This window comes from Lygodium microphyllum, chromosome 9 (genome assembly GCF_053477565.2).
Source record: "Lygodium microphyllum isolate KBCC chromosome 9, Lygodium_microphyllum_v1.1.10, whole genome shotgun sequence".
Taxonomy (NCBI): domain Eukaryota; kingdom Viridiplantae; phylum Streptophyta; class Polypodiopsida; order Schizaeales; family Lygodiaceae; genus Lygodium; species Lygodium microphyllum.
This window is the reverse complement of record NC_141143.1, coordinates 85,921,843-85,933,680: the sequence shown is the minus strand read 5'-3', so window position 1 is coordinate 85,933,680 and position 11,838 is coordinate 85,921,843.

Genomic DNA, 11,838 nt, shown 5'->3' with positions numbered 1-11,838 from the left:
AGTCTTATCGCGCCGTATCAAGCACAAGTTGGAAACATATCTGAACCCACAGATTTTCTAGGCTCCAAGGTTTTGCCAAGAACTGGTAAAAGAAGAAGGCTTTCAAAAGGCTCAAGGGCTTCAACATGTGATGAGCCTATGTATTCTGTTTCTTCTCCATGCTCTGCCATCAGTGTCAGAATGCCAAGCACATCTCCAAGGAAGCGAAAGTCGGCAATGAGAGGTCTTGGAGTATTAGAGCTTACTGATGTCACTCCATCAGAGAGGCTTCTTGATTTTATCCTTCAGAATGGCATGGATCTCTCTTTCTATGGAGTTGTGAAGAATGTCTTTAATCCTGATTGGGACCTTGACAGTGTTTTGAAATCTTGTAAAAAATATATTTTAGAGGACTTTTTGGAGTTTGAAAATCTAGCAGGTTCTTCTATTGAAGTTGGTACAAATGAATATGCCCATGTTCCCATTGGGTCAACAAGAAATGAAAAGTCAGTGTTTACTAAGAAGTGTGGTGCCCACTCTCTGGACAGGTTTTATGCAAGAGATATATTGTGTTCCACTCATTCCAAAAACTGCAAGATGATGACGAAATCTGTTGCTTTTATTGTTTTCATCCTTGTCAAATATCCTCTGAAAGCTGATGAGCAACAGTTGGAAGGAGCAAAGTCTGCTAGCTTTTGCATGTTAGATGATCTGGTAGATGAAAAGGAAACAGATGAGGTTGTAGATGCAGATTTTGAGGCTTCTATTGCTGAGAATTTGGATGTTGCTCACTTCAAAGCTGAGACTATCATTGAGGAGAGCCAAGGAGATACAAACCCTGCAAAACTGATGAGAGTTCTCACCATACTGTTCCTTCTCTACCATCTATACCTTTCAAGGAGAAGGAGTACATTTTACTGTCAGATATTCAAAAACTTTTCAATCTTAGGGAAGATTATTATCTAGCAATTATTGCAGAGGCTTCTGATGCTGCAAATGGGATAATTGACACAGAGAATGAATCAAAGGAAGAGATACTCAAACTTGATAAAGAAACTCTAGATGATAAGTTTATTAATGCTGGTGAGGCCCTCTCTCTTTGTTTTGAAAAGGCCAAAGAAGCTGAGAAAGAGTTGAGTATTACTGATGAGGACTTCGATCGCATTCAAAGCCAACTTGGGATTTCCAATTTTGGAAGAGAGGATTCTAAATATGTTAAAGAATTGATTAACACCAATGAGACATCATCATCAATAAATTTATGGAATCCAGTTAAATTGGAGTACGATGAAAACCAAGTAGTAAGATAATTTTGAATTTGCTTTTATACATTTATAGGTTTGCATTTCATGCTCATTCAGTATGGGTTTTATTTGCAGTTGGAGATTGCTGATTCAGATAACTTCTTGGGACGTGGCAAAGGATCGAGAGCTGGTGGTACTACATTGAAAGACATTGCACTCGGCCACTACTTGGCTAGGATTGACCTTGATTCCTTTTTAGTACTTCATAGTAGTTTCTCAGAGGATGCAGCATGGCCCATACTTTGTATTAAAGCTCTTACAAGGCTTCTAGGTTTCTTAGGATTACAATATAATGCCCACAAAGTAATGTTTTTGGAAAAGACTATAGCAATTAGGATTTTTGGCTATGGTCCAAGTTACTCTACTTCTAGAGCAGGATACTTTTTGGCGTTCACATCCTACGCCTTGGCTGCAAATCGAACTGATGTAAAATCTATAGCTGGCTACAAGAGAAAAAAATTTCTACGTTATAGAGGAAAGATTCCTGAGGAGAAAGAGAATGTGAGAGTTTTGGAAAGCTAGCTTTGTATATATTCTTTCTTATATATAAAAGTGTGACTGCTCATGTGTCATTGCCGTCTTTTATCTGCATTCTTTGAAGTTGTCGTCGAAAAAACCAATTGAATAGATCCTCCAAAGCATTGCTTTTTGTAACTCCTCTTCCATGCCTTGTGCTTCGAAAATAACTTGTGCGTGCTTGATAGTGGGATTTTTCCATGCCTTGGTTACTATAAGTTGCTAAGGGGCCATGCTCCTCCACAAAGTAAGGCCCATGAATATGAAGAATATGCTGCAATACAAAGTAACACTAATTTTATACCAATTGGAAAACCTATCAAAATAAACCCATATTAAATAATTGTTACTTTACCAGATAAAAAGTGATATCTTTTTCTCCCCATGCCTCTTTTATCGCCTAAACAAGTTTTGTGATTGATCTTTTGAACTCTTCCGCATATGTATATGTTGTCTTATGTTACCTGAGGAGTTTCAGAAAAACATCAAGGTGTATCCAGACCTCCATTCTAAGAAACACAAGCCTCGACATGTTTGCAAGATTTGTTGTGATCTCACATAGCTCTCTCCAACACTCCCAAGCTGCATTCACCTGCTTTCTTGAATGGTTTTCTAAGAATCGTCTAGCTTTTGAGCCTCCCATAGAGACATCGACCAAGATATCTCTTGTTTTTCCTAAAAGTGTTGGATCCTTTCTCAAGTGAACTTGGTCCCCATGAAATCCCATTTTCGATAGTAATGCCTCGCATTTATCAATACACTCATCTGATAAAGATAATGGCTTAATGGAATATGCGTAGTCAAGATACAACCTGAGAAGCTTATCGATTATTCTAATCTCTGCATGCAAAGTACAAATATGAACATTCTTAAGAGAGATTGAAAGAATGGGATCCCAGATGTCTTCTATGTTTTTAAATTTACTCAAATCTATAGAGTCTCTATTAGGGGCTCTTCTTATTGGTCACAAACTCCTCCAATCTTTGGATCCAATACTTTTCATGCAATAAATGCAAGAATATTTCATAGTTGCACCATTATATATTCCAAGCATACATTTGATAGTTTTTAAATCAGCACTCATATGCCATTCCACATTAAAATTACCAACCCCATCAAATACCAACATTTCGCCTTCACTTTGAGACTTAATGATATTTGGAATACCTGTATGGTTGAACAACCATTTCAACGTTTGATGATTTTCAATTGGTACCTGGGCTGCACCAATCCACCAAATCTCCATCTCGGATTGGATCTTATGCAATGGAGCTTGGCCCTCACCATTGCTATGGTCCAATGCCATGTTCATGAGGCAAATGCTAATTCTTTCCATCTTCTGTCCCTCTTGAATCTGTGCTTCATCCAACTTCAAGGCAAACTTTAGAACACCATAACTTTCTTCTACTGTGATTTTATACATGTGAACCATTGCAATTTGCACCTTTTTTAGATCAACCCATATATTGTTAAACGCATTGTAATAAAAAATTGCATTTTTTTTTCATAGGACATAGACCTTTCGATGTGAATGTAATCTCCAAAAACATGTGGAATCTTGCGATTCATGGCAATTCTTGTAGTCGAAACGGCAAGGGCTGAGGGCAATCCAAATATAGTTACCCTATTGCGTTTAAGATTTTTAAACCATAATCCAGAGATAGCACGATAACCTTTTCAACTTATACCCACAGTATCACATGTCTCTACAATTTCATTTGCTTTCACCATGCCTTTTAAGTCCTTCACTAACTCTTTGAGAGTTGGACCTCTCAAATCCGCATTTTTGGGTGACTTAAGAATCCTCAAAATATCTTTCTTATTCATGGTTTCCTTCAAAAGTTTGATTCGTTCCTCATTCTCTCGGATATTGATGCCTAATATGTTAGATACATATTTCTTTGTAAGATTTAGTCTCCTTTTCTTTGCTCTCTCACACAAGTTGGTTATATTTTTTAATGGTCTCTTCCTCTCTCCTACTGGAGTTTCTCTCAAGCGTGTTAGCTTATCGTGCAATGACTTGTTAACATTTTTCAAAACATCAATCTGACTTGTCAACTCTAAAATATTTGTTTGTGTAGTTTCTAGTGTTTTTTTCATTTCGTGCATTTGAGCTATATATGTGTAAGATGGAGAGTATAACCTCATATAGTAGCCAAGCATCCCATTGTAACCTTCTCCAACATATCTTATATAGTCATGGACATTGAAAAAAGGAGGTGGTTTACTTGTAGAAGGATCCCTGGGATAAATATTTCCGTCCACCCACAAATCTATATGCTTCATTCCTTGTGTTCGCAACTTGTTGGCTTCGATCTCATCTATCAATACTCGATGATGTATACTTCTCCAAGATGTGTAAATCGGATCTAGCTGAACAGTTAGCTTGTTTTTATGTGTGCTTGCGCCTGTGTTATTTGAAGAGGTATTGCTAGACATTCTACAAATGAATCGAGCACGAATCTCACAATGATAGGAAGCAAGTGCAACAAAAAGAATGGCAAAAGAGAATAGTGTGTAGAAAGAAAATGCGGGAGCAAACAAATGTGAATTTTGTACAAAAATCTCGAAAATACAAAATCTCTCGAGTTCCAAGACAAAAACGGCCGAAAAGGTGACCCCTGACCTGGATTAAAAGATGAGGGCAATTAATGGCCGACCTCTTCAATGAACAAAATATTCTCTCATTAATCACATTTGGACAACCAAATTTAGAGGTTTTATTCTTCCTAAACCTCAACTAATTAGCAACTTAATCACTTTGTTACAAGTGCCATTTTTGAAGCGTTTTTGGCCCTAATGGGAAATTTTCTTGAAATTAGCTTTTCCTTGGGAGTTATTGAGATTTTATAAAATACGGCTTCCAAAAGCTACTTTGACTTTAGTCTTCCATATATATATAAATACATATAAGCATGTGACAGAAGGCGTCCATGCTTGTAAGCTTTTGTATAAGATCCAAATGACACCATGATGTGGATATTGACTTGTGTACTAGGGTGAGGTGTCCTCTAATGATGGTGATAGATTCCAAATCTTAGTGATGCAGGTGGAACCCATGTATAGTTGGAGGCTATTCCTTTAAAAAATCTATGCACTCACTCAACTCCTAGTAGGTGTAATCCATTTCCATCTTCACTAAGATAACCATCCCTTTTACCCTTTACATTGACATCCCTCCTAAGAACTTGTTCCCCCCATTTGCTAGAGTTATCATAATTGAGAAGCAATGTAGCATACTTAGTGCTTGAAGAGTAAAACCAAAGTGATATGGTAAGGCTCTTGATAGGGGTTTTGGCCAAATTTTGTGATAGAAATCCAGTTTGTAAAAAACCCGAATCATTAGCCCTCCCCTTAGGCTAGAGGCATTCATGTCTCTAGCTTGCTAATGATGGTCCAATAGAGCAAGGAGGACTGCATCCCCTCATTGGTGGCTCTTCATTGAATGACTACTCCAAAGTGTTCATATTTCTTTGAAAATAAGGCTTCAGTCTCGCCATCCATTTACCCTTGTCTTGTGAACTCTCCCATCCATGTCACCTAGCTTATAGCTTCCATTTGGATATCTCCTTCTGACCATGAATGGCCCTTTCCACTTGAATACAAGTTTAGCATCCTTTCTGTTATCAAAGCGGTTATCATAGCGTAGCACAAGTCATCCTTCCCTTATGTGTTTGCTAGCCAGCTTCTTATTAAATGTCTTCCTCCTCTCTTTAGCCTGCATGGAATAGTGTTGGATTGCTATTTCTCTGTCTAACTCCAGGCTCTCTAGATTCAAGATCCTTTCCTCTAACTTATTATCTTGATTATTCTCTCGATTGGCTACTAAAAAACGCAAACTAGCCAGTTCCATCTCTATAGGAAGCAAAGCCTCTTGGCTATAGACGAGGTGAAATGGAGTATAGCCAAGTGAGGTTGTGAATGAAGTCCTATAGGCCCAAAGAGATGCACTCAATTTTTTATCCCAGTGTTTGGGATGCATGTGTACCTGCTTGGTAATTATCTTACAAATAAACCCATTTACTTTTTCGACCAAACCATTATACTGTAGGTAGTAGGGAGTAGAATGTCTGCGCTTGATTTTTAGCATTTCCATTAGCTCCCCTACTAGATTGGCCCTAAAACCAAGACCCCAGTCAGAGATAATTTCCAAAGGTATGCCAAACCTGCAACAAATGTTTTCAAACACATTTTCCCACTTCTTGGGCTGTGATCCTACTAGTTGCTAAAGCCTCTACCCACCTCGTCATGTAGTCCACACCCATTATGATGTATTCCTTGCCAGATTGAGTTCGTGGGAGTGGCCCTATTGCATCAATCCCCCATTTCTCAAATGGGCCATATGTAGTTATGGGATTTTGTTCCTCATGCACTAGCTTCCTTGGTCCGGCCTTTTGGCGCAATCATCACAAGTGTGGCACCAATGTTGCACATCTCAATGTAGACTAGGCCACACAAAACCAGCATGGAGAATCTTCCTACTAGTTATTTCTTGAGCAAAATGTCTGCCACAAACCCCCTCATGGCAGCTCTTAATTGCATCCATAATCCCCTTTGCTGTTAGTACCCTTCTAAGCACTGCATCCTTTCCTTTGCAATACAACACATCATTTATCAAGCGGTATTTAGTGGCCTTAGTAGCGAGAATCTTCCTATTGGTTATTTCTTGAGCAAAATGTCTGCCACAAACCCCCTCATGGCAGCTCTTAATTGCATCCATAATCTCATTTGCTGTTGGTACCCTTCTAAGCACTGCATCCTTTCCTTTGCAATACAACACATCATTTATCAAGCGGTATTTAGTGGCCTTAGTAGCCAGCCACCTTTTCTCACTCTTACTCATATGTGAAGGTGCCTCACCATGCTCAAGAAAATAAAGCACATCTTTAAATTGAAACTTACCCTAAAACAAGGGAAGCTTTACTGCAATGATGCCCACCATTACCTCTTTCAATTTTTCAATTGCTAGAGCATTTGCATCGCCATTTGTGCACCTTGGCACAAAATTGATTTGGGATTTCTATAGCTTTCTCATGAGAGTTTTAGCTTCTCTCATTTTCACTACTAAGTTATCATTTTTACAAGCCCAGATTCCTTTCATTTGCTTAACAATTAGTATAGAATCCCCAAAACATTAAGTTGAGTGACACCATGTGAGAGACACCACCTCAAACCTAAAAGCAAGGCTTGATATTCTACCTCATTGTTAGAACGGACATCCTCCAAGCTGATACCTTCTCCATAAATTTTGTCACCTTTGGGACTGAACACCACTATTCCTACTACTGCTCTGTCTTTAATACGCTTGTAGGCCCCATAGAAATAGAGGGCATGGGCATTCTCCACCTGTGGCGGCTCCTCAAGAGGAGGTGTCTCCTCTTTTACCTTTCCCTTCTCTTTTTCCTTCTTTTGATGGCATCTATGGGTTAACATATCAGCTAGGCAGGCCCGAGTAGAGTCCTTCACCTTGAAGGTGTAGTCAAACTCTTGGAGTTGTATCACCCACTTAGCGATTCCAGCTGAAACATCCATGTGCTGTAAGGCATAGGGAAAATGCTCTTTTGTCGTGATCACTGTGAACTGCCTAGGGAGAAGATAAGGACGAAACTTTCTTACAGTAAACATTAGAGACAAAACCATCACCTCCACCATCTTATACCCTTGTTCTGATGATGTCATTACTCTATTAGAAAAGTAAACTGACCTCATCAGGCCAGTTTTAGCATCCTTTTGTATTAGTGTTGCCCCTAGAGCATCTTCTCCAAAACTCAAGTTGACAAAAAACTCTTGATTCCATTAAGGCTTTAAAATTATAGAAAGGGTGCTGAGAGCCTTCTTCACCTTGTGAAAGCACCTTTCGCTTTCATCACTCCACAGGAGCTCCTTAGAGTGGGTCAACTGTTGTAGTGGAAATACTAATTGGGAGAGGAGATGAATGAACCCCCCCATATATCACACCTTCTGAATGAAAGAGGTTAGTTGCTTCATAGAAGATGGTGATGGCACCGCTAATAGGGCCTTAACTTTGTTTGGATATGCTTCAATGCCTCTCTCACTTATGACATGCCCTAACAAAGTTACACTACTTTCGCCAATGCGGCACTTCTTATGGTTTAACTACCCCCCCATTTGTGCTTGGTGGTTGAAAGCTTTATCCACCTTCCCTAGATGTAGAGCCTTAGAACTATAAATACAAAAATCATCAATAAAGACCCTACTGGATTTCCCAAAATATGGTTGGAAGACATAATTCATGAATCGTTGGAAGGTAGCTGGGGCATTTGTTAATCCAAATGGCATTACTTTGTAAGAAAAACACCCCCAAGGTGTGATGAAGGTGGTCTTCTGTTGATCCTCCTCAGCTATCTGGATCTCGAAATAACCTGAATACCCATCACAAATAATGTATCTCTCATGCCTGGCCACCTCATTGAGTATTTCATCTTGAAAGAGAAGAGGAAAGTGATCTCTCTTTGTTGTAGCATTTAGCGGCTTGTAATCCACACAAATCCTCCATTTGCCATTCTTCTTGGGTGTTACCACTACAGGTGAAACCCACTCTGAGTCCCCTATTGGATAGATGAAGCCTGCCTTCAAAAGTCGTTGCATCTTAGTGAGTAGAGCATTTTGTTGAACTACTCCCAACCGTCGTAGTCACTACACCACTGGCCTTGCTCTCTCTTTTAGATTAATGTGATGTTGTACTGTTGTCACACCTGTGATGTGTTCATAATCAAAAATAAAAAGTGTAGAGTGTTTTATCACCACTTCCATCTTTGGAAGCTGCTGCAAAATTTCACTACTAGAAGGTGTTGAGATGGCAAGCTCAACACGTGCGGACATTGATGATGGACCACCTGGCTAGATGGGTCCGCATGTCTACACTTAGCACGTTGGTGGTCATTATGATACTCACATGGCCACTGACTTATCACTTATTATATTTAGTTTATTACACCTACCTACAGCTGGCAAAAACATAGCGCTAGTCGATTAGTGTAGTCGGTTATGCACTGTTTGACTTAGTAGACCACTTTCCTTTATGTTGTATCTTATATATACTTTGTGTGCATTGTATAGTGTGTGGAAGTTAGGGCTTTCCCATAGTTAGTTTGGGCGTCTGAGGCCATTTCAGGCACCGTTTTAGAGCCACAAGGTTGCGGACAACAGTTTCAGGGTACACTGTGATTTCAGCTGCATTAACCGAAAGTGGGTGCAGCTCCAATTGGGAGAGCAGCTCGGTGACGTACTCGTCGTAATTAGCTGATGGCGTCATCGTTGTGTGGATGGGTGAGATTGAGGCTTCTACCTTCTGCCTTTTAGGCTTTTGCTTGGATTCCGCATCAGTAGTAGCTGGCCTCTTTTGTCCTGTGGCCGTGGTTCCTGTGCTCTGTCCCGGGTCATCTCTTTGTTGATGAAATATTGCATCCACGCCACGAAATTTGACACGTCGGCACTGGTCGAGATGCTAGGGGTGATGGTGGTGGGTTCAGTGTGAGGCACCAGGAGGGTAGGAATTGGATGAATTGGGGCCTTGCCCTTGCCCTCCGTGACTGCAGGTGGCACGATCTTCAGCACCTGTGTGCTAGACCCTGGCCTTTCTTCCCTTCTTGGCTCTAGTTCCCCAATTCATCCGCTCGGCTTTGTTGCTCGATGAACCGGTGTGTGGCTTCAGCCAGGTCCTCTTCCTCCTTTCTTCTTAGTTCTTCCTCCTTATTTGCCTTTCTCTCCTCTTCATTCTTTTTCTCTTTTTCTTCTTTTTCCTTTCTTTTCTTCTCCTCTGCTTCCTATTTCGATGCCTTCTTTGCTTTCTGTAATTCTTCTTTTTCCTTCTCTTCCTCCTGTCTCTTCGTCCTCTCTCTCTCCTTGGCCTCTTTTAGGGACTCTTTCTTTGCCCTTTCCAAGTCTTCTCTTTCCTTCTATCTGCCTTTGTCATCCTTCTTCTTTCTCTGCGTTGTCTTCTTCTTGGGCTTCTTGGTTGTCTTTTTGCTTGTCTATCCCTCCCCTTCTTCCTCTGTCTCAGTTCTATCGGTGGACCTATCCTTGTCCTAGTGAGGAGTCAACCTTTCTGGCGTTTCTCATTCTCCTTCTTCTGCATCCTGTGCTCCCTTCACTGCCTCTTGGATGAGCGCAGTCAAGACACCTCCATACCCAATGAAGGAGGCTTTGGAGGAGGCTTTCTTTCTTTCTATAACTTTAGAGGTTGGAGATTCTCCTCCTGCTAGTACACTTCCTAGGGCCAATGCTTTGGCTGCCTGATCAATCATTTTTTGCACGTACTCGTTCCAATCTACTTCGTCTAGGGTATGGGCTGCTACATTCTCCAGCACAGGTACGTTAATTCGATGCATCAATGAATTGTAGCACTGGGCTGGAGAATAGCACATGTATCAGCTTGGCTTGCATCTTGGCTTCTGCGTCAGGGATATCTTGGATGCTTATGCCATCATTTGTAAGCACATCTTCCTTCTTCATTTTAAGCATGGCATAAACATCCCTTTTTTGTTTCCTCTTTGTCTTTGGTACCAACCCTAAAGCCTTCTCCACCAAGGCTGGGTCTAAGTGGACCTGTATATGCTTTGCATCTTCTCCTCTGCCCACCGTCATAGTACCACATTCTTGATCTGGGTTGTACGTTTTGAGGAACTCCATGCACTTCAGGTGGTCCGGCTCCTACGAGAACTTTTCAAGATACCTCGTGAGGTTGCATTGTTCAACCACCCTCCTGGATGCTTCCTCCTTGGCCACCACAACTTCTATGTTATGGATGGTTCGAAACTTGAGCTAGCTGAAGGTGCGGTTCTCTAGATGGATGCGGTATTGCTCCCTTTCCTCGTCTGTGAACGGGAGTTGATGGGCGCGGTCTTGATGCGACATTTTATGCTCCTAACCATAAACGTAACTTTCATTAGTACTTTTCACATATTAATTCATTGATTGTTGGAAAAGAAAAACTCTATGCTTTTTGAATGAATTCATTAAGAAGCCATGTAGATTTTCCTTTTTAGACTTGGACTTGTTGCCCTTTACTTCAAAGTTTTCATGCCCATTTTCCTACCCCGTCTGTTTTTTCATAATACATGTTTATGCTTTTCATTGATTTTACTTTGATTTATCCCCTTTGATTCATTTCTCATCTGTTGGGATAGGAGTTACTTGTGAAGGAGCCAAGTATAGAAATTTGGATTGTATTCCAATTGAGCTGCGTGGTCCAAATCAAAGGGTCGAATTTCCACGTGCGTGATGTATGTGAGAACATCTGTGAGGAAGTCACCAGAGTCGACACGGCTAGCAATGTGTAGCTCTTCCTTGGTCAACAAGCAATAAAGGTAGGGGTGTCCTTTGAGGTGTTCTTCCATGGGTCAGCCTCGAAGAGTGGTTAACACTCTATACGAGGTGGACGCAATGTAAGTGGGATTATACTCTACTGTTTTGATGGCGTGATGTTGCTCAACGTTGGTCATTATGCGACATCCTTCAACTTCCCAGTGCAACCTAAGAGCGTACCACTGCCTCAAGAAAGGTGATCCAGTATCAGCGAGGTGGATAACTCTACGATTTCTTGGTCAGTAATAGCAAAAGTGGTTCGTGGATCGTATGACATGATAAGGCATTGTTTGATGGCTTGCTCCTTGGAGATTTCACTCTTAATCATTTCAGTAGCGGAGCAAGAAGATTTTGCGAACGCGAATTCAAAGGTTTCCCAAGAGCAAGGCATATTTTGCACTTCAGTTGCAAAGGGTTCTTCTAATAGACCTAGGTCCAAGCGGTCGTAGCTTAGCGCAAGTGACACGAAAGTGTCATCTAGTCATTTAATACAATCCACCATGTCATCCCCGGTGTCCTCAGTGAGGTCAGCAGCTAGCGCTAAAAAGGATTTTCGTTCATAGGATGGCGTAAGGCCGACAGGTGGTCGAGGTTTGACAGAACAAGAGCTTTTGACAATGAAGATGGGCGGTTGGGAGGGTTTGTGAGTTTGTGGTTGGGCCGCTTGGATGTTAAGTGGATTAGGAGCAACCACGAAGGACGGGCTGCTGCA